Source organism: Dermochelys coriacea, chromosome 2 (assembly GCF_009764565.3).
Source record: "Dermochelys coriacea isolate rDerCor1 chromosome 2, rDerCor1.pri.v4, whole genome shotgun sequence".
NCBI lineage: Eukaryota > Metazoa > Chordata > Testudines > Dermochelyidae > Dermochelys > Dermochelys coriacea.
Window position 1 is genome coordinate 99,117,186 of NC_050069.1, and position 21,736 is coordinate 99,138,921.

At 40.6% G+C, this 21,736-nt stretch overlaps 1 protein-coding gene across 3 annotated transcripts in view; it reads left to right on the forward strand.

Moving 5' to 3' along the window:
• Positions 1 to 21,736, forward strand: part of SOCS6 (suppressor of cytokine signaling 6) — a 41,919-nt gene that overhangs the window by 12,046 nt on the left and 8,137 nt on the right. Inside the window, exon 2 of one of the 3 annotated variants that reach the window (XR_006278947.1) lies at positions 20,936 to 21,065. The exons of the other annotated variants lie outside the window; for them this stretch is intronic. The gene's annotated coding sequence lies outside the window, so the exon portion shown is untranslated. Of the gene's footprint in view, positions 1 to 20,935; positions 21,066 to 21,736 lie in introns of those variants that run through there. 3 annotated transcript variants of the gene reach the window in all.

Consider the following 21,736-nt stretch of genomic DNA (forward strand, 5'->3'; position numbering starts at 1 on the left):
TGGTTATTTTATTATATACATTTAATGAGACAGTTATATGAAATTAGATGTTTAACAAGGAAAACAAGGAATAGAAATATGTGGGCATTGAAACCTTTAGTTATGTTTCCTTATTTTTTGTGATATTTTTAATTGGTATGGTGTTTTTTAACACAGTTTTCATAGTATCATAGAAATGTAGGGCTGAAAGGGTCCTCGAGAAATCATCAAGTCCAGAACCCTATGCCAAGGCAGGACCAAGTAAACTTAAACCATCCCTGACTGTTGTTTGTCCAACTGGTTTGTAAAAACCTTCAGAGATGGGAATTTCAGAACCTCTCTTGAAAGCCTATTCCAGAGCTTAAGTATAAGGATAGTTAGGAAGTTTTCCCTAGTATTTTACCTAAATATCCGTTGCTGCAGATTAATCCCATTACTTCTTGTTTTACCTTCAGCTGCTTACAAATTGATTGTTTAATAATTTCCAGATATCAAAGTTAGACTGACTGGCCTATAATTGCATGGGTCCTGTTTGTTCCCTGTTTTAAAGATAGGTAATGTATTTGCCCTTCTCCAGTTCTCTGGGGACATTAGAACATGCTGGATTAGACCAGTGGTCTGTCTAGCCCAGTATCCTGACTTCCAACTGTAGCCAATGCCAGATCCAGTACCATGGATTTATATAGTTGCATTATGATATTTACTGTCTTATCTATCCCTTTTGCAGTAGTACCTAACATTGTTAGTTTTTTTGACTGCTCCTGTAAATTGAGTGGATGTTTTCAGAGAACTATTCACAATAACTCCAAGATCTCTTTCTTGAGTGGCAACAGCTAATTTAGACCCCATTTTATATGTATAGTTGGGATTATGTTTTCCAATATGCATTACTTTGAATTTATCAACATAGAATTTCATCCTCCATTTCGTTGCCCATTCACCTAGTTTTGTGAGATCCTTTGTAACTCCTCCCATTCTGTTTTGGACTTAACATCTTGAGTAATTTTGTATCATCCTCAGACTTTGCCAACTTACTAATTACCCCTTTTTCCAGATCATTTATGAATACGTTGAACAGCTCTGGTCCCAGTTCAGATTCCTGGGGGACACTGCTATTTACCTGTCTCCATTCTGAAAACTGACCATTTATGCCTACCCTTTGTTTTCTGTCTTTTAACCAGTTACTGATTGAGTTGGGGACTTCCTAGCGTATTTAAAAAATCTCTTCTTCTTGCCTTTTATGTCCTTTGGTAGGTTTGTTTAATTTTGTGTCTTTTCCTTTCTCATTTTGTCCCTACATGCTTGCACTATTCTTTTGTACTCCTTCTTAGCAATTCATCCATGTTTCCACTTCTGTAGATCCCTTTTTGATTTTCAGGTCATTAAAGAGCTTCGGATGGAGCCTTATTGGCCTCTTATTATGCTTTCTATCTTTTCTTTGTGTAAGCGGGGGAATGGTCCCACCTCTGGCTCTGGTTGCTACAGCTCTCCTCCCAGCAGAGGTCTACTCTTTGGACAGCTTCTGTGACTCTGCTCCTAGCACTGACCTGCTTTCTGGGCCGCTTTTCTGGCCCCTCTGGATCTGGCACAGCCCAGCTCAGCTTGGGCCCCTGCTTTCTGCTTAGCTTGGCACCACTCTTTCTGACCCAGGCAATTCCAGCTCACACAGAGAATGGGGCCCCCTGGCCTCCTGACTCCCTGATTAGCGTACCTGCCCTCTCAATCAGGCTGACCTGGCGAATTGGCCTTTCCCCATTGTTCCTGGGGACTGTCAATCTCAGAGTCTTGATTTCCCGTCGTCCCTTCCCCATTCTTTTGGTATTGGGAGCTAGCTCACCAAAACACTCCAACTGAGTTTTATTAAGGGGACAACAGTCACCTTACATTTACATAGGAGTAGTTTGCAGTTGTGCTTTTAATATTGTCTCCTTGAGAAACTGCCAGCAATTCTGATCTTCTGTTTCCCATAGATTTTCTTCCAATGGGATCTCACCTATCAGTTCTCTGAATTTATTAATCTGCTTTTCTTGAAGTCCATTGTCATTATTCTGCTGCTCTCACTCCTCCCTTTCTTTAGAATAATGAAATCTATCATGTCATGATCACTTTCACCCAAATTGCCTTCATATTCGCAACCAATTTCACCCTGTTGGACACAATGACATCTAAAATGGCTGTCTCCCTGGTTACTTTCTCCGCTTTCTGAAACAAAAAGTTGTCCCCAATACATTCTAAAAACTTATTGGAAATTTTATGTTTTGCTGTATTACTTTTCCAGCAGTCGTCCTCGGTAGTTTTAAGTCTCCTTTTTTACTATCCGGTCGTGTGTTTTGACTGTTACTGTTATTTGTTCTAGAAATGCCGCATCCAACTCCTCTTCCTGATTTGGTGGTGTATAGTAGACTCCTGCCATGATGTCATCCCTGTTTTTCCCATCTTTTATCTTTACTCAGAGACTTTCAACTGGTCTGTCTCTTACCTCCTTGTGGACCTCAAAACAAGTGTGTTTGTGATATAAAATGCTATACCTCCTCCCTTTTTCCCCATCTGTCCTTCCTGACAGGGCCGGCTCTACCATTTTTGCCACCCCAAGCAGGACGTCTGAAGACAGAAGCTGCCGCCGAATTGCCGCTGCGGCGCAGCCTGCAGGGTAAAGCTGCCGCTGAATTGCCGATGCTGTGCAGCCTGCAGAGTAAGGCTGCCGCCGATTTGCCGCCGCGGCAGCCTGAGGAAAGAGGTTGCCACTGAATTGCCGCTACCGCGGAAAGACAAGACACTGTCTTGATGGTACACGGACTGCCGCCCCTTTCATAGTGCCGCCCCAAGCACCTGCTTGGAATGCTGGTGCCTGGAGCTGCCCCTGCATCCTGAACAAGTTATACTCATTTATGCCAATATTTCAGTCATGAGATTTGTCCCACAGTGTCTTTCATTTCCTGAAGTGGTGGTGTGCTTTTTTAAGAATGGGGGGAAATGGGAAAAAAATCTGAGGCAGTTTTTGCTTCAAGCTGTCAAATACTGTTGCTTCTGCAGCAGAGCTTGTAGACTCCTTGGTCTGCAACTATTTGACTTGCAAAGTTGTAAGCTCATTACTCTGAAGCTAATTATCTTTTTAAATTTGTGCAAATCTTATACTGTGAATTTCTTCAGTCAGTTAATGCTTAATATCCAATCCTGCGAATAAGGGAACTATGTAATCACGTAAACAGCACTAGGACTACACATTTATGTATAGTTACTCAAATCTAAGGCTCCAATCCTGCAAAGATTTATGCACGTGCCTAAATTTATACTTTGTTAGCTGTCCCATGGGACTATTCAGTATAAAGTTAAGTACATGAAAAAGTGTTTACAGGATCAAGGCCTTGGGGCCAAAATCCTACTTCCATTGAGTTCAATGCAGATAGAATTGCTAGTGCCGTTAACTAGTTGTGTATATTTATGCAGTACATCTGTCTAAATGCACGCTTTGGACTTAAAAAGACTGGTAATTAGAGAAGACACTTCTCTGTGATAACTGTATCTACTGTTATGAGCAACATGAAAGAGTTCTATAATTTTAAGAGATTAAGGGGAAGAATATTCTCTTTTCAGTTTTCTTTACTCTATACAATAACTCCTCGCTTAGCATTGTAGTTATGTTCCTGAAAAATGCTATTTTAAGCGAAACGGCGTTAAGCAAATCCAATTTCCCCATAAGAATTAATGTAATTAGGGGGAGATAGGTTCCAGGGAAATTTTTTTTCTCTAGACAGAAGACATATGGCAAAAAAAATTATATATATATATATATATATATACACACACACACACAGTATAAGTTTTTTAAACAATTTAATACTGTTCACAGAATAATGACTGTGAAGCTTGGTTGCGGTGGTGGAGTCAGAAGGTGGAAGAGCGTGAGACATTTTCCAGGGAATGCCTTACTGCTAAATGATGAACTAACACTCGACTGAGCCCACAAGGGTTAACACATTGTTAATGTAGCCTTACACTCTACAAGGCAGCACAAATGGAGGAAGGAGACACAGCATGGCAGAGAGAGACAGACACGTGTGTGTGTGTGTGTGTGTGTGTGTGTGTGTGTGAGAGAGAGAGAGAGAGACACACACCGTGTGTGAGAGAGAGATGCATATTGCCCCTTTAAGTACACTGACCCTACTCTAATACACTGCCTTTTTAAGTAGATCAGCAAGTTGAGACAGCAGCTGCTGCCAGCAACCTCCCTCTATCCTGAACTCTGTCATGTCCCCCCCGCTCTGTGGATTTGGGGTACAGGAGCGAGGGGAGGGGGACACCCTGACATTAGCACCCCCCTTTCTGCCCCCCTTGCACAGCAAGCAGGAGGCTCCCGGGAGTAGCTCCAAGGCAGAGGGCAGGAGCAGCACACAACAGTGTGGGGAGAGACAGCTGAACTGCCCGGCTGCCACTCAGGGTACTTAGGGGAGGTGATGGTCCATCCTGGTTTCAAGCCTCCACCAGCTAGCTCCAATGGGTTGCTCTTTCTGCAAGCAGTGGACAAAGCAGGTGGCTGCCAAACAACATTATAAGGGAGCATTGTGCAACTTTAAACATGTTCTCTAATTTAATTTGAGCATGTTCTCTAATTGATCAGCAACGTAACAATGAAACAACGTTAACTGGGATGACATTAAGTGAGGAGTTACTATATTTGACAGTATGTTGGGTATAGTCATTTTCACTGTTTCCCCTCGATAGTCAGACACTGATTCTTTAACCTGCTCTACATAGATAGACCCTTCATTTCTGCTTTTGTTTCTGTGGCTCTTAAACAAAGCCGAATAAGGGAGATAAATGTTTAAAGGAATGGGATAATGTGAATTGATAGGAAGAAACTTGGGGTGCTGTTGTCTGACATTACTTTTAACTCCTTTTATAAAACTGAATAGATTTCAAGTTGACCATGTCCCTTCATACTTTTCTGCTTTGCCTTCTATCTAAGTAAAACCACTAATCCTCATTAACTACTCCTGGGGGAATTCTGCACCACTGTGCATGCACAGATTTTATTCCCTCTGCAGATTTCTTTGCTTCCTCTCAGAAAAATGGTTTTCTAATGGAGAAGGAAAGGGAAGCCACAAGAGTGATCATGCCACCCTCCCCAGCAATATGTTTCAGGTGCCCAGAGCAGCCGGCAGAGAGGTAAATCACTGTGGGGCAGGAGATGGGACTGGGGAAGACCCCGCTGGTGGCTTCTACCCTGCATCAGGCTCAGATGCTAGTCCTGGCTGGGCTGGGGAGGATGGGACTTCCTCTTCCCCTGCTCGGCATTCGGAGCCATGTCAGACCCACCCCCAGATTTCTACCCCAGTTATAGGAAGCTCTGCAAACTCTCTTCTTTTCCTCCCTCTCCCCCCCCCACACCTCCCACGGTTCCTGCAACCATCGCTCCTCAGCTGCAGGGGGAGGGATTACTGTACAGGGAGCTGCCCAACCCCTAAGCATCCAGACCCCCCTCATAACCAGACCCTCCCACCAAGCTTCGTACCCAGAACCCCACCTGACAAGCCCCACTCCCCCTGTATCTGGACCACCCCGATGAGCCACTTGCACCACCACCTCACTGAGCCCCAACCAGCTGCACCTGGATCCCCATCCCACTGAGCCCCACTCCCCCAGCATCTAGACCTCCTGCTGAGTCCCCCACACCAAGACCTCCCCGCTGAGCTCTATCCCCCCTCATCCAGACTCCCTCCTGCTAAGTGCCAACCACCTTCACCTGGACCCCCCTGCAGAGTCCCGTTACTGTTGTACCCAGAACCCCCCAACAAGTCCCTGTCCATCCAGATCTCCCCCTGCACCTGAATCCCCCACTGAGCCACCTGCACCCAGATTGCCCCACAGAGAACCCTCTCAACCCACACCTGGATCCCCTCACACTAAGCCCCTCCACACTTGGATCCTGCCTTGCTAAGCCTGCGTGCCCACGCTTGGTGCACCTGGCACTGAGGGGCAGGGCTCTGGGGTGTTTCTGGGGCACGCCCTGTCCTTGTGCTGTGTCAGGGTTGGATGCAGCCTCAACACTGAATCTGTATCCTGGAGGCTGGGGCGGGAGCTGCACAGTGATCTCCCACCTCTGTGCAGCCAGTGGCCTACGCTCCCCAAGTGCCATGCTGGAACCTCCGCATTTATATGACAAATAAAATTTGCAGAATTTTAAAATTTTTGGTGCAGAATATCCTCAGGAGTAACTACAGTTTCACATCTCCTACTTAACCTTTCAATATAGTCTTTTTAAAAAATAGATTCCCTTCCCCTCCCACGTCCCACACACACTTCTCCAACATTCAAAGAGCTGAAAGAACTTTGCTCAAACTTTGCCTCTCTCTCTTTCAGGCAAAGGCCAAGTATGGAAAATGTAAGTGCCAGAACTGTGTTTTGTAGCCGTATTCTGCATGCTAGAGTTGCCTAAGTACTTAATCCTACAATAAGCTCTACACAGGCACAGTAGTTGTCCTGTATGGGACTCATTGCTGGATCGAGGCCTTAACTACATCAATTTCAGTTCTCTTGTATACCTTGCTGTACTGAGACCTTAGTACATGCATAACTTTAAGCATGTGAGTAGTATAAGTTGAAGTCACTTGAGTCACTCAAGCAGGGGTCCTGGAGAAAGGCTTGTTCAGGCAACCTTAATTCTGATATTTTCCAACTTTTGAGTTCTTGACTTTGCAACCTGAATGTTTTTTTAATGTTGTTTGTTTGCAATTTGTATAGGTATTGCACAATGTAGATAAAGGAGGTAAACTGATTTTTACTCAGTATGTTGATGTTTCGAATAGTAAATGTGAAGCAGGGTTTTACAGGTCAGCAAGAAGTTCATATACATGCCTTTTTGCTTTGAATATTTAATAATAATTTTTTAATTAAGGTGATGCACTGAAAATTTCAAAATAAGATCCCATAATCTCAAGTGGAATTTAACAGTAATCATTTTAGGGATAAAATTTTCTAAAAAACTGCAAGCCAGGTTGATATAAAATGATGTACATTTCTAATGTTCTGGGTAATCTATATGAAGTTTTATATAATGAATGAGAATAAGATATCTTCCACACATCTTGTCCCCTTACTGCCGCTTTCTAAATTAGCCACATTTAAAAAAATATATTTGCTTGTTAAGTCATGGAACTCCAGAAACTATCAGGATCTCAAAGATTGTAGATACAAATCAACTCCTTTTTTGACATTGTATAGCAGTTTGAGAAGTAAGTGGTGTAAACACGAAAAACCATAGACAAGATTTTGCAATGAATATTCAAGTTCATTCTCTGATTTTTGAGTAGTGGCTGGGGAATTGATAAAGTTCATGGGCAGTAACTTATTCATTTTGTTTATATGCTGAACATGAGTTGAAGTTTATTGTTTTGTGATATCGTGATTATTTCAGAGAGGGGCAAGACATTGATGAACTCTGTAATTTTACTTTAGGTGCAGGAGTTGTTTGAATTGCTTTCCAGATGGGTTCATATATTTGTATTTCACCTCTTATTTATTTTTAAGCATCTGAATTGCTGCATGCACATTAATTATATGCATTTATGCTGAATTGATTAGTTTTTTCTTTGGGAAAAAATCCGTATACACCCCAGTCCTATAGTGAAACATAAACACAAGAATACAATTGGAACAGGTTTCATTGTAACCTTGGCTACCTAAGAACTGAATAGTCAGTTTTCAGTGTTAGGCCTTGTCTACACTATTGGTGGAGATCGATCTAAGTTACGCAACTTCAGCTACGTGAATAACGTAGCTGAAGTCGACATACTTAGATCTACTACTACACTACGCTATGTCGACAGGAGACGCTCTCCCGTCGACTCCCCTTGTGCTTCTCATTCAGCTAGAGTACAGGAGTCAACGGGAGAGCGACCTGCTGTTGATTTAGTGGGTCTTCACTAGTCCTGCTAAATCGACCACCGATGCATCGATTGCCATGTATCGATCCCTCGGTAAGGGTAGACAAGCCCTTAGTGTTTCTATTCTTTTGGTGTTTTCAATTAACCTAGAGATAGCGGGTACCAGCTAGTTTCACAAAAACAAAATGTAGTAAAACAATGGTCTGAATTCTTAAGTAGGTGTGGTTCTCTATCTAAGTTTATAACTTTTCTTAACCTTTGCCTTACTTTAAGATGATAATATTTTTAGATAATGGTAGACAACAGGTTTCTTGCCATCCATTTGGTCATTTTGTGGAAAAATCCCTAGATTGGATCTCCTTTTTATTTCTCTCTACAAATCTGAGGAATGTTTCTTATCAGCTTCTACTTCTTCTGTGCCTAAAATTCCTGTTTTGTGTGTGAGTGTTATACAGATGGGTATGAAAGATCTTTTACTTTTCTTTTTTATCAAGGCAACATGCTTGTTGTCCTCATAAAGGCAAAAGCAAATCCACTTAATTTTTATTTACTTATTGAAAGAGTTAACTAAATATTGAAGTATGGCTGCATCTTATTTTAAATTGGGAAGAGAGACTAGTGTCTTATAATGAAAGACAAACGTTATTTTAGTGTTTCTCCTTTTCGTCTCCTTTTTCTAATAGTAGAAGCATTTAACTGAAGGAGGAGTGGTAGAAGTGCTGAGAACTGTAGTTTCTTCATTTCAACTTCATCAGATGAATCTATCAGCTATTTCCTGACACTAGACTAGCTGGAGTCTAAAGACAGCCAATCTGTGGTTAATTTGAGGAGTCATAGGTGCTGCCATAATTAATCAGCTGGAACTGATGCAGTCAGGTAGGTAGGTAGGTATTTGTATACAAAATCTCTGCAGCAGTAGATTGGGGTTCAATTCTGTCAGGTGCTTCCAGAAAGTATGATAGGAGAAACTAAGCTCTAATTAAAATAAAGTACAAATCCTCCGATTATAGAATCTGGATGTAATCTACACACCTGGGAAGCTATATTGTACATATATTTTTTTCTCTTCCTTTTTAACACATTCTGACTCTAGTTGACCTCAGGTGTCAGTTTGCAAACTTGTTTTGGTCTCTTGGACAGTGATGCACATGTGCAACATAAGTATCAGTGTTTGTATGGTCTCTGTAGCTACAACCTAAATGGAATGAATCATTCCTTGTTGTAACTTCATTCTGTATGTTTTGCTTTGTTATTTTAGTAGATATCAGCTATCAAAGCTTTTGAATAGTGCATAAAGAAAAACATAATTTCTCCTCTGTATTGATTTTGTTGGGATACTGCTACAAAGACCATATTTTTTCTGACATTTTCAAAATAATTTATTTCTCTATGCAGAATCTGTGAATTTCAGTCCCTGTTGCTACAGATCCTTGACTGCACATGGAGCTCTGTTAACTTCATTGGGCCTCTGCATGATCATAGAAATCCACCTATGTGGATGCAGTTCTAGGTTCACAGTTCATTACATTAAGAATTGATCTTGTAAACATTTAGAATGTGAGTAACTTTACTTCTGTGAACAGACTCATTGTTTTGTCTGGAACATTAATCATAATTATCAAGACTGAATGCATCACTCAAATAAATAAAAAATAAGCCACTACAAGGTATGGAATCTGGTTTCATGTGTGTCTGGGGATGAACTAATTAAGGTTCTGAACTTGCAACTGGTGGCATGGGGATGAACCTCTACACCCAATGGAACCATTTGTAGTATCAGGGCCTAACTCATCTCTGTATACAACAGGTTAGGAAAATCATTGTCTGTCAGATCAAAAATCAAGGCTGGGAAAGTGAAACTGAACCTGAACCACTTACTGCGTGATGATCAGGTTGTGAACTTGCACTTGTTACAAGTCTTGTGTTAGCTTTCCTGAGTAGGATGTCCAAGCGGCAGTTGAAAATGAAAGCTGGTTTTCTGCCTTGATTTTCTTATAAATGATACATGACAGCTCACCTTAGCTGTACCATAGTTAAATTCCTCCTTTCTTTCCTCTTAGACAGTAAGACCCCATTATATAGTTTGAGGTATCGATATGACTAATGATTTCTGTGCTCTCTCAAAGTACAGCATAAGACACAAGTATTGTTTGGTGGCAGTTGCAAGAAAACTGAAACAGAAGGCAAATTTTAATTTTCAGGTTGTATGCCAGGCAATGCATCATTATATTTTAAACACAATTCAGCAGCTTTTAACTGAGGGAGAGAAGCAACATAAAAAACGTACAGTATCTTTCTCACTTCTCTGGCATCAAGTTCAGTCTTCAAGGGGTAAGGAACAATGGCAGCCTTGTGTTCTCTTCACAGTAGCATGACATTGTGGACCATTCTCACACTGTTGCTTCCAGGGCCGTAACTAGAGTGGGGCAGCTGCCGCACAGGGCACAGAGCTGCTGGAGGCTCAAAAATGGGGCAGTGCACAGGATCAGGCCCCGTAGCATCAGCCCCTGCACCCGCCCCCACGATAAGGCCCAAAAGTGTCCAGCTGGAGCCTAGGCTTCTCAGGCCCCCTCATCCCCGCAGGCTCCCTGGCACTAGGACTCTGGGAGGGCGGCAGACAGGCAGGGCACTGAGTGCTGGCTTGACTCCTACTGAGCATGCTCATTTCTCAGTAACATCTGCTGAAGCTGCTGCCCTCACTGGGGATTAAAAAGGGTTAAAGGAGGCAAATCGAGGGGAGGAGGGTGATGGGCAGGGTCTGAGCAGGGAGTGGAAATTGACTGTGTTGGGTGTGTGTGTGTGTGTGTGTGTGTGTGTGTGTGTGTGTGTGTGTGAACAGCTGGAGGCAGGGGCAGGAGAGGGGGCAAGGAACAAAATTTGCAAGGGGAGGATCTGGTGTTCAGCTCAGGCGTGAGGCATTGCCAGATGGTGGCAGGGGGGACAACCTCAGCACAGGGAGGGGCAGAGGGGGTAACAACAGGGTAACAGTTACCCGGATAGGATGAGCCACATGCCCTGTTTGCTAAAATGGGGGGGTGGGGAGCAGAGGTACTTCCATGTTTAGGAGGAGGTGTTCAGACAAGTCCTGGGCTGCTTGTGATTTACAGCAAGAGGAAGCAACAGTAGAAACAAAGGCAATGCCTACGCTACAGACTTTACAGTGGCACAGCTGTACTGTGTAGCCGCTCTATGCCGACAGCAGGTCTCCCGTTGGCATAATTAAGCCACCCCCCGTAAGTGGGTGGAAAAGTGTTGCGTGCTGACATAGTGCTGGCCACACTAGCGTTTTTGTTGGTGAAATTTATGTCAGTCAGGGTGTTTTCCTGGATCTAAGGGGTGTATACCTCAAAATGTAATTAAGTTAATTTTGACCATATTTATGTGAATTTAGCCACCCAAAATTATTAAAATAACACACCACATAATTAAGATTTAATTTAGAGACAAACTTTTAGAAGTAAGGTTATATTTACCTGGCAGTTTCTGCTAATTAGAATGGAAGGAGGGGACAAACAAGCAAACAGTTGAAATTAAAAACATTGGAGGTTAAAAAACCTTGAGTCTAGATGCTTTTAATATTAAAAGTTTATAAAAAATTTAAAAAGTAATAATGCAGTAAGGGTTATTATGACCTATGTGTTTTGTAAAAGTTAGTTATAAAAAAAATCTAAAGGAGTACTTGTGGCACCTTAGAGACTAACAAATTTATTTGCTCAAATAAATTTGTTAGTCTCTAAGGTGCCACAAGTACTCCTTTTCTTTTTGTGAATACAGACTAATACGGCTGCTACTCTGAAAAAAAAATCTAATAAAATGTACTTTAAAACAGTCCTCCGAAGCTATTTTAAAAGACATTTTTCCAGACGCCATTTCTCCCTGGTGGGTGAGCAGCTGGCCACTGCGAACCTGCTGTTAATTACTCAATACCATTCCAGATGTTAGGTAAATATCTGGGATGTTTTAAACCTATTGTTTGTTTGTTTGTTTGTGCTTAAAAATCTAATAAACTGCAGTTTTAAAAAAGAGCACGCTCACTTGCATGAATCTTATCAGACGGAATTGCTGTGTTCCTGTTAACTATTTTACTTTAGGCAGCTACTATTTTACTTTCACAGCTCTGACTGACAGAAGTTTTACCAACAAAAGTGCAGGTGTAGATGTAGCCAAAGAAAGTAAACATTGCAAAAGTAACACGACTTTTTAGTCAACACTCAGTAGAGGTAAAACACCGCTGTGCTCCCTCCTCAAGCTGTGTTTTCCTGTTACTGTGACCTACCCTTACTACTTGCTGCCACAGCCTAATTTAGTCATTATTGCAGAGAAAAGAATAAGGAGCCTCCCTCTGATCTATTGTTATAATGCACCATTAACTGGTCAGCAAGGTGCACTTGCACATCAGGGAATTGACATCTTGGCTTTTCTTTTAAAAGGCCTCTAATTTTGGGCTAGGGACAATTTTCAGTTTTGCCCAGGCAGATAAAAATACAGGCCATTTACTGTACAGGTGAAGAGACCAATAGGGAAATCTGCACTGTGTGCAGATCTGGATTGGAGGGTGCTGGTGAGATGTGCACTGGTGAAGAATCATGTCCACTGTGACCTGTGCTTGTAGTACTCTGGGCTGTGACCTAGCAGTCTGTTCCCGAAACCCTTCTCTATGGGACCAGGGCCATCACCTCAGTGATATCTCCATCTAGCCACTATAACCCTGGCATTGGCATTATCTCACACTGAAGCACATCATAATCAAATTTCACAGTCACCACAACCATATACGTTCTTCTGTCTCCACACTTAGGCATAGGGAGGATTCTATGGGGGTGTTAAAGGATTGTGTGAAAATGAATGTGGCACCTGAAAGAATCATACAATAGCTTTTATTGTCTACATACTGTACTGAGATGCAAAAATAAATGCATTATCATTACTGTATAATATCCTAACTCATATCATCTAAAAAAAACCTGGAAAGGGACACAAATATGCTTGCTTGCCCAAGGTGCTAAAATGCCTACATACAGCTCTGCTTGCTTCAGTTTTGATTTTGACATCACCATCTCTTCTTACAACTTGTTGTCTAAGTGGAGGTTCTGCTGCACTACCCCTTTTAGAGCTATATTTGGGTAGGAATAATGCATATATCAGTCCATTACAAACAACATCAATTTGTGAACATGGATTATTACTTTTGTCAAGTATTAAGAAATGGAAAAATACAACTTACAAAAATTGAGCAATAAAATGCATATCTCCACATACAAATAGTACATACAAATTAAAAAAAAATTAAAAAGTCTTAGTAGAGTGTGTTCTGTGGTTTGTTTTTTCTTATGGCACTGGTTTTCATTCCAGAGCCAGCAATAATTGGAAATCAGTGCAGGAGTTTTACCGTATTCAATTTTTTATGTGGCCATTGGAGTGGAGGTTGTTCTTTTAGATATCATTCATGGTACGAGTTTGGTGCTGTCTTGTTGAGTTGGCTACACATCATGTGCACTTGTGTTCTCTGAGGTTGGTGCATATTTCAACTCAGGAACCATGAAAAATGTTACTGTGTTTATTTGTTACAGAAATATTAATCAAAAGCAGTACAGTACAAAATAAAAACTAACTGCTGTACCAACATGAAAACTGGAGTAGCGTTTTAATGATGTACGAGAATTCAGCTGCTTTTATTCTACAGCCAGTTTCTTTCCCTTTTTAGGAAAAGGCTTGAAAACTGCTGCTGGAGGTGATGTTATTGGAGTCATATTAGGAAAAGAATGATTAGACAAATGGTGATCACGAAATTTCTTTGAGAAGGTGCTTTATTTTATTGCTTCTAGCCTTTCAGTGCACACCTTAAACAGTTCTATTGTGTTTCTAAAATTACTTTTTGAAATGCATCGGGATTTCACAGACAAACTCTGTTGTCTAAAATTCTTAGGCAGTACTTTCATGTGGATGACTGATTGGGTTATGCCCTTTTCAACAAGTGTTCCAGCTTTCCAGGACTAAAAGCAGTTGTTGATACTTCTTTGTGTTTTCTTTTTGCAGAGACTGTCCTAATTTAGAGAAACATAGGTCCTTTTATGGTTTTACAAATATCTTTCGTATTCTCCCTTTCATTTTCATTACATAAATTTGTAGTAGACAAATTTTTTTTATTATTCTTTATTATTCTTTTATTATTCTTATTCTTTTATTGCTCCCCAAATAAGTAATTTTAGAAACTGCTGAAGACCCTTTATTACATTGTAATAAAATATATTTTAAAAGTACATTGCTCCCTGCCCTTAGTTATGAAGACAGACACCATGTTAAGTAATTCTAGCCTCGTGTCTGTAACTTTTTTTTTAAAAACAGCTTTAATAAGATAATACCTAAAGGAAACATTGTCCTAACAGCAGTAAAAAAAGGGTGGGGAGCGGAGCAACAGAATCTTAGAACTTCCCAACTTCTTCTTCTTATATTTTGAGCATCTCACTGCCCAAGGGCTCAATAGAACTGAAGAATTCCAGTCTTAAACACAGTGTCTTGTACGTTACTGTATGAGAGTGCCACATTCAAGGAGAACTCAACTTCTTGTATCTATAATCCTCATCTGGATGGGAAGGTGGATTAAAGCCTAACCTTTCCCAAACACAACCTTCCTATAAATCTAATCATCACCTAGATGCTAAAGTTTAACCCTTGCAGCCAGGACATACTGCCCAAAATTGCAGTCCTGTGAAACAATAAGAAATGAAAATAGAACCTGACTCATACTTAAGAATCCATACCAGGCACAAACAAACAACATCATATCTGAGTGTCCCCTTGGTTCTTTTGCCAGTGAGCGAAGGACATTCACCAGCTCACTGATGCGACAATGTGCTGTCAAACTTAGATATAAATTTGTAGTCATTGCTATCTACCCAAGCCATACAAAAGTAGAATACCTGCACAACTCAGCTAACACAGTTGTGTGAAAAAATTCAAAACTTCACATACAAAGAAAAAAGATACCTAGATATTACTTTGAACTGTAACCAGACAGATGTGGAAAGATATGGGAGTCCCTGCAGCCAGTGTTGGGTGAAGTAGGGAAAGGGTCTGTTTCAGCCCATTGCAGGTTTGCATTTTCAGCTGCTTGCTGGCCAGTCCAGTTGCCTGGTAGAAGTGTTGGATCTGGCTACAGATTGGCCTCCTAATAAGAAGCAAAACACTAGCAAGCGATGTGATGCTGCCTGAGGATAGGGCCAATCGTCAGGTCCCAACTCTGCACTTTAACATCAGCTTAAATGGTTTTGCATTCTGTTGTCATTTTGTGTACAACTGATTGCACCGTTAGTGATGCAGAAACTTTTCATATCAAGGGGTTTTTTATTAATGCGGTTTTCCTCCTAGTTTTCTATTAGCAAAGATGAACCTTACTTCTGCTATTCTGATTGATAATTGTTAGCAGATTTGCTGTATGTGCTGCTGATAAAGCATTACCTTAGAGACTAACAAATTTATTTGAGCGTAAGTGTTCGTGAGCTACAGCTCACTTCATCGGATGCATTCGGTGGAAAATACAGTGGGGAGATTTATAAATTTATTTTCGTATTTTCCACCGAATGCATCCGATGAAGTGAGCTGTAGCTCACGAACACTTATGCTCAAATAAATTTGTTAGTCTCTAAGGTGCCACAAGTACTCCTTTTCTTTTTTGCGAATACAGACTAACACGGCTGCTACTCTGAAACCTGATAAAGCATTATTACTGATGGGCAGTTTTTCCACTTATGCTTTATGCATCTCTGATAAAAAGAATTGTAGAACAGATGTGACTAGCTATTTTGTGTTTGAAGCCAGAGAAGAGTATGCTGTACCTGAATGTTTGTTTTTTCTCCATTGGGAAAAGGGACTTTGTTAGACCCATGTAAGGCAGAAAACTTTTTTCCTTTGTTAGTTATTTTATAAAAGTTTGGAAGGTTTAAATGCTTGGTGCATAATAATGAATGTTCAGGGCATAGGTCTTCATTTATTGTTAGACAAAAAAGGGCCTGAATTACTGTTAAACTGTGAAAGTGTAAGATGTGGTGAATTATCTAAATCACCAGTCCATAAGGGCCTCAGAACTGCTTTTACCTCTCTCCATTTCGCATATGAAAGAGTGTTTGTGCGCTTCTTATGCTGAGTTACAAGGCCCATGCTGAGCAGCAGATCTCCAAAGAAAAGCAAGAAGGAGATAGGATGGGCTTTGGTACAATTTAAAACAGTGCTGAGGCCAGTCCCAAACAGGTCTGTTGTGTTTCTTTGTTTTCAGAAGGCTTCAGAGCATCAACATAAATAAGTATTCAGATTAAAATGGCTTAATTGAAAGCAGAATTTTTCACCTTTGACCCAGGAATTTAGTCCAAGTTTAGTAAAAAGAAAACATAGCAGTGTCTCCAATGTGCTTGTGACACAGTGAAAAAACTGAAGATTGCTGTGCAATTGTGTGTAATCTTCCCCACCGGGAATTTTTTATTTTGTAGTTTCTAGTATGGACATGGACATTACTCTCTACATTAAACATTTTAGGTACTTGTTATAGAGAGCTAAGTATGAAACCCTGAGTCAGCATACTGTTCACAGCGGCACCAATCAACCATAGAAGATTGGAGCTGATGAGGCAGACCTGTGCCTAATTTGTGGGTGGGGCAGGGCAGAAAGGCTAAATAAGCCATTAGCCCAGTAGTGGGCAGCCTGCAGGCTGCATGCAGCCCATCTGGATAATCTGCAGGCTTGGCCGCCTGCAGCTCCCAGTGACCACGGTTCGCTGTTCCCGGTCAATGGCAGCGAGGGGGAGAGAGAGATTGCTCTTCCTCTGCTTGTAAAGGTGCTAGATGTGGTGGCACTCAATTATAAAAACTGCACAGGGTGTTGAACCAGCACAAGGGTCTCTTTCGTGCTTTGTTGACTGAGACAGAAGCAGGACCGAGGAGGCCCTGTTACAGTACTGTTTGAAGTGTTGAGGGTGGATGGTGCGAAAATCTCATTAGACAGCTTTGTCTCTTAACATATTCCTGAAGGTGCAACTTACCAATGGAAGTTAAGAGGTGTTAAGTAAAATACACTATTGTTAGCTTTTAAAGAACCATTTCTTAACAATTGATATGTATAAAAATAACTGTACTTATATTTGCCCCAGCCTTTTTCAAGTATTCCATAATACTTTGACACAGCTTCTCAGATCACAGAGGTATTCATTTTAAGGTAAATTCTGAGTACTCCATTTGAAAAGAAATCTGAATTATTCAAATATTTAAACTACTGTGAATCTTTTTGTTCTGGGCATTGAAACCTGATGGTGGTTGTGCCTCATCAGTAAAGAAATGTGACTCAGTTAGGTGCAAGCTTTTAATATATTGTTTAGGATTAAAAAATTTTAAATGATGTATTGGAAATTTGGTGTTAATCCATACAGAATAAAAATAAATTAAGTGGCTGTGGCTTTAATGTGTAGTGCAAAGTTTAAATGAATATATTTCTTAGTAAATTGGGGCTATGTCATGTCAGTTTCTTCTAGAAGCATAATTTCCTTTTCAAATCAATAGCACATTCGGCATTAAAAATCAGTGGCACGTTATCTATGATAATTAAGTACACAACTTTAGGTAACTATGCATTTGTACTAAGATGCTTTCAGATCCAAGGCTAACTATGTACTTCCCTGTTTTCAGTATTCAGCTTTAATTAAATGTTTCAGAATCGTGTTCCCCTTTTTTAAAAAATAGCAAACAAATCCCATTTTTAAATCTCCAGAACCATGCATTGAGTGGTGATTGTGGGTACTGTCTGTATTGTTCTGTTCAGTTTATCTCTGTGCACGGTTGTGCTGAATGCTCTGAAACAGGATGTGTTTTTGCTATGTTGTAAACTTTGTAGATAAATCTAATAACTTGTTATAGCTGGGATTTTGTATTTCTAAATTATACCTATAGCATACTACAATATGCAGCAATAGTGCAGTTGTGAGTTTAAAAATCAAGTTAAATATTTTCATGTTCCATTTGATGGAAATAAATAGACAATTAATTAAAACATCTAATTATAGGAAGGGTAACTGATTTGTTGACTGATAAATAAAATTGAACCCCACCTCTTCAAAATCATAGGAGACCAGCATCCTTCTCCTCCTCTGCCACCACTGCTTCCTCTTCCTCCCCTGCCTGGGTGGCACCGATGACCTGCAACAGCACCCTCTGCAAAGTCACTGAAACCCTGATTCCAGCCTAGTAAGGCGGGAGGCCCCTGGCAGGGAGAGGTGGTTGGAGAGTGAGCCTGCCCCGCACTCACCCTGCAGCGGTGACTCCTATCCTGTGGGGCTAGGTCCAGGGGTTGAGAGAAAGCCTACCCCATGCTCCTCCAGGCAGCAACGGCTCCTGTGTCCGGTGAGAATGTGCCTGAGCATTGAGAGCGAGCCCACTCCACACTTATCAGGTCACAATGCCACTCATTCAAATTTGGCCAGGCTGCACCCTTGTCATGATGGAAGGGCAGTGGGGCAACTCTGTGTGCCAGGTTGCAACACGGAGTGAGGAGCTGGGCCCAGTCCTGTGGGACACAGGAGCTGCCACTTTGGAGTGAGTACAGAGCAGTCTGGCTCTCCAACATGTCCCTAACCCTCCACTCAGTGCCACCCTCAGCATTAGACTGCTGGGGGCAACCTACCTAGAGCCTTCCCACACGGACAAACAGAGAAGTGTCAGTATCAGTGAGTTTTCACTTCTGTGACAAACTTGCAGCCCTAATGAGAGGCAAGCATAAATTCTATAAATAAATGTTAAAGAATGGCTCTGTGTCAATTTGTGATTCTATTTTTGTTTCTATTCAGTACTTCAGAATTATCATTTCTATTGTAATTGTTCAAGTTTGGCCACATATGGGTGTGTCTGCATTTTGTATTAACTTTTTTAAGGAGGAAAAAGTGTGTGTCTGAGATTAATTTCCAAAGCTGACCTGTTACATAGTAATGTCTTCTGGCAGCACTGTAAATAGTGTTTATCTCAGGAAATGGCTATAGTTAACCTAGGTGAAATAGGTAAAATGAATAAAAGCTCTGTAAATACAAATACACAAACTTTCTGTTGACACACTACCACACGTAAACCATTATGACTGACGTGCCAGATGTCCTATTTAAACTTTTTTGACACAATGATTTAATTGAAACTGCTCTGAAATATTTTGATTAAGCAAGTCTATGTCATGCTTGTTCAAACACGTGCAATTCTTTAGCTTTCACGGTATATTTTAAATACAGCACCACCATAACATCTCCAATCAACATGTGTTTCTGGAAAATAGATCCTGTCAAACTAACTTGATACTAGTTTTTTTTTTAAGATTACAAGATTGGTTGATAAAGGCAGTAGTGTTAATATATTATACTTAGACATCTCTAAGGTATTTGACTTGGCACCACATGACTTTTTAATTTTAAACTACAACCATACAGATTAACATGACACACATTAAATGGATTAAAAGATGGCTAACTGTCAGGTCATGAATTATAATTGTAAGCAGGGACTTATCATCAAACAAGTGTGTTTCTAGTGGGTTCGTGCAGGGATTGGTTCTTGTCCCTATGCTAATTAACATTTTTTATCAGTGACCTAGAAGAATACAGAAAATCACAATTAATAAAGTTTGCAGATGACACAAAAACTATTGGAGTGGTAAATAATGAAGAGCTGATTCAGTTGCTGATTCAGAATGGTCTGGATCACTTGGAGAACTTTGTGCAATCAACTTTGTGCCTTTTAATACAGCCAAATGTAAAGAAACATATATAAGAACAAACAATGTAGGCCCTGCTTACAAGATGGGGGACTCTCTCCCAGGAAGTAGTGACTCCAATACATACTTGGGGTCATGGTGGATAATATGCTGAACATATGTGTGATACTATGATCAAAAGACCTAATTCAGTCCATAGATGTATAAACAGAGGAATCTCAAGTAGGAGTACTGCCATTATATCACCTCTGTGCTTGCCATTGGTGCCACCACTGCTACAATACTTTGTCCAATTCTGGGGTCCTCAATTCAAGAAGGATGTTGATAAATTAGAGAGGGTTCAGCAAAGAGCCCTGAGAATGATTAAATGACTGGAAAACATGCTTTACAGTGGTAAGACTCAAGGAGCTCTATCTAATGCGTTTAACAAAGAGAGAGTTCAGGTGACTTGTTCACAGTTTATAAGTACCTGCATGGGGATAAAAATTTGATAATGGGCTCCTCAGTCTAGCAAACAAAGGTATAACAAGATCCAATGGCTGGAAGTTGAAACTAGACAAATTCAGGCTGGAAAAAGTTGTAATTTTTTAACAGTGACAGTAATTAACCTTGGAACAATTTAACAGCAATTTTTAAATCAAGACTGGATGTTTTTCTGAAATACTTGATCTGGTTCAAACAGGAATTAAATCAAGGAATTGCTATGGCCCGTTTTATACAGGTCGGGTTAGATCAGTGGTAGGCAATCTGCAGCCCGTGGGCCGCACTCATCCCATCAGGATAATCTGCTGGCGAGCTGTTAGACAGTTTGTTTACATTGACTGTCCACAGGCATGGCCACCCGCAGCTCCCTATTAACTTTTTGTAGCCTAGGCTTTAGTAGTCTGTCTTCTTCTAAATTATGTTTGGTAAAAATCTGATTTTAAAATAAAAGTTTTTGGACTATCAGAGTTTCTTTTTCTTTCTTTCTTTCTTTTATCCCTGGCTGTCTCCACTCTCATTTCATTTTGTCTGTCTAGCTTTCTACCTCTTTTGATCTCAAAGTATTCCTAAAATATTTATATTGTCCACTAGATTTTTTTGGAATACCATGGCATAACATACTGCATATTCACAGCAGCAGATATCTGCATCAGACCTTTCTAGAGAACTTATTAAGATTGACTATGCAGGAGATGCTACTGAGAAAGCACTTCTGTACAGGGGCTCAGCAATACTATAATTCTTACAGAATTTCAAATGAAGTTGTCCCACTGGTGTTAACTGCTACTTTTATAACAAACACTACGGCAAGATGCATTCCATGAAATAATACATATACTAATTTTTGTCATCCCTAGGTGGGAAAAATCTGTGCATGCAAGAGTGTCCCAGTGAGTTCCTAAATACTTCATTCTTTGCACATCTGTATGTATGTCTGTACAGTTCTTTACTAACAGCCCTCAATATAAGGCCTAACTACTTCTCAGAGATAAGTATTATTAGCAATTTACATCTGTAAGAATTGAGACAGAGAGAGGTTAAGGGTGTGTCTGCGCTACAGAGGAACAGCTATGGTTATGCAGGAATGCCACTCTAGCGCTGCAGTGTAAATACTTCCTACAATGACGGAAAGGGTCTTTCTGTTAATGTAGTTAATCCACCTCTCTGAGAAATGGTAGGTAGGTTGACAGAAGAATTCATCCATCAACCTAGTTGCGGCAATACTGTGGTTAGGTCAACCTAACTGTGGTGTTTAGGGTGCCAAATTTTTCCCAGCCCTGCAATGTAGCTAGGTCAATATAATTTTTAACTTAAACCAAGTCACTGGACTTCTCAATGCAGATTGGTCCAGTACGTAATAGGACTTAATAAACAGCCCACTGAAATCAATTTCAGTTAAATTCAGTATTTCAGTTGAATTCAGTGGGCTTCAGGCCAGGACCATAATTCATTTGATCACGTTGCTTGTTCATGGGTGAATAAACAGTGCTCTGGGACATACCAAGGTTAATCCTGCACAAGTTTTTATAACTTTAAGACATGACCATCATTCTCATGATATGCTTTATTAATCTGATAAATATATTTAACTTCCAAAAGTTGTAGACCTATAATCCAGAAGGTTTCTGTGCTAAAACATAGTGTTCACAGTTGCAATG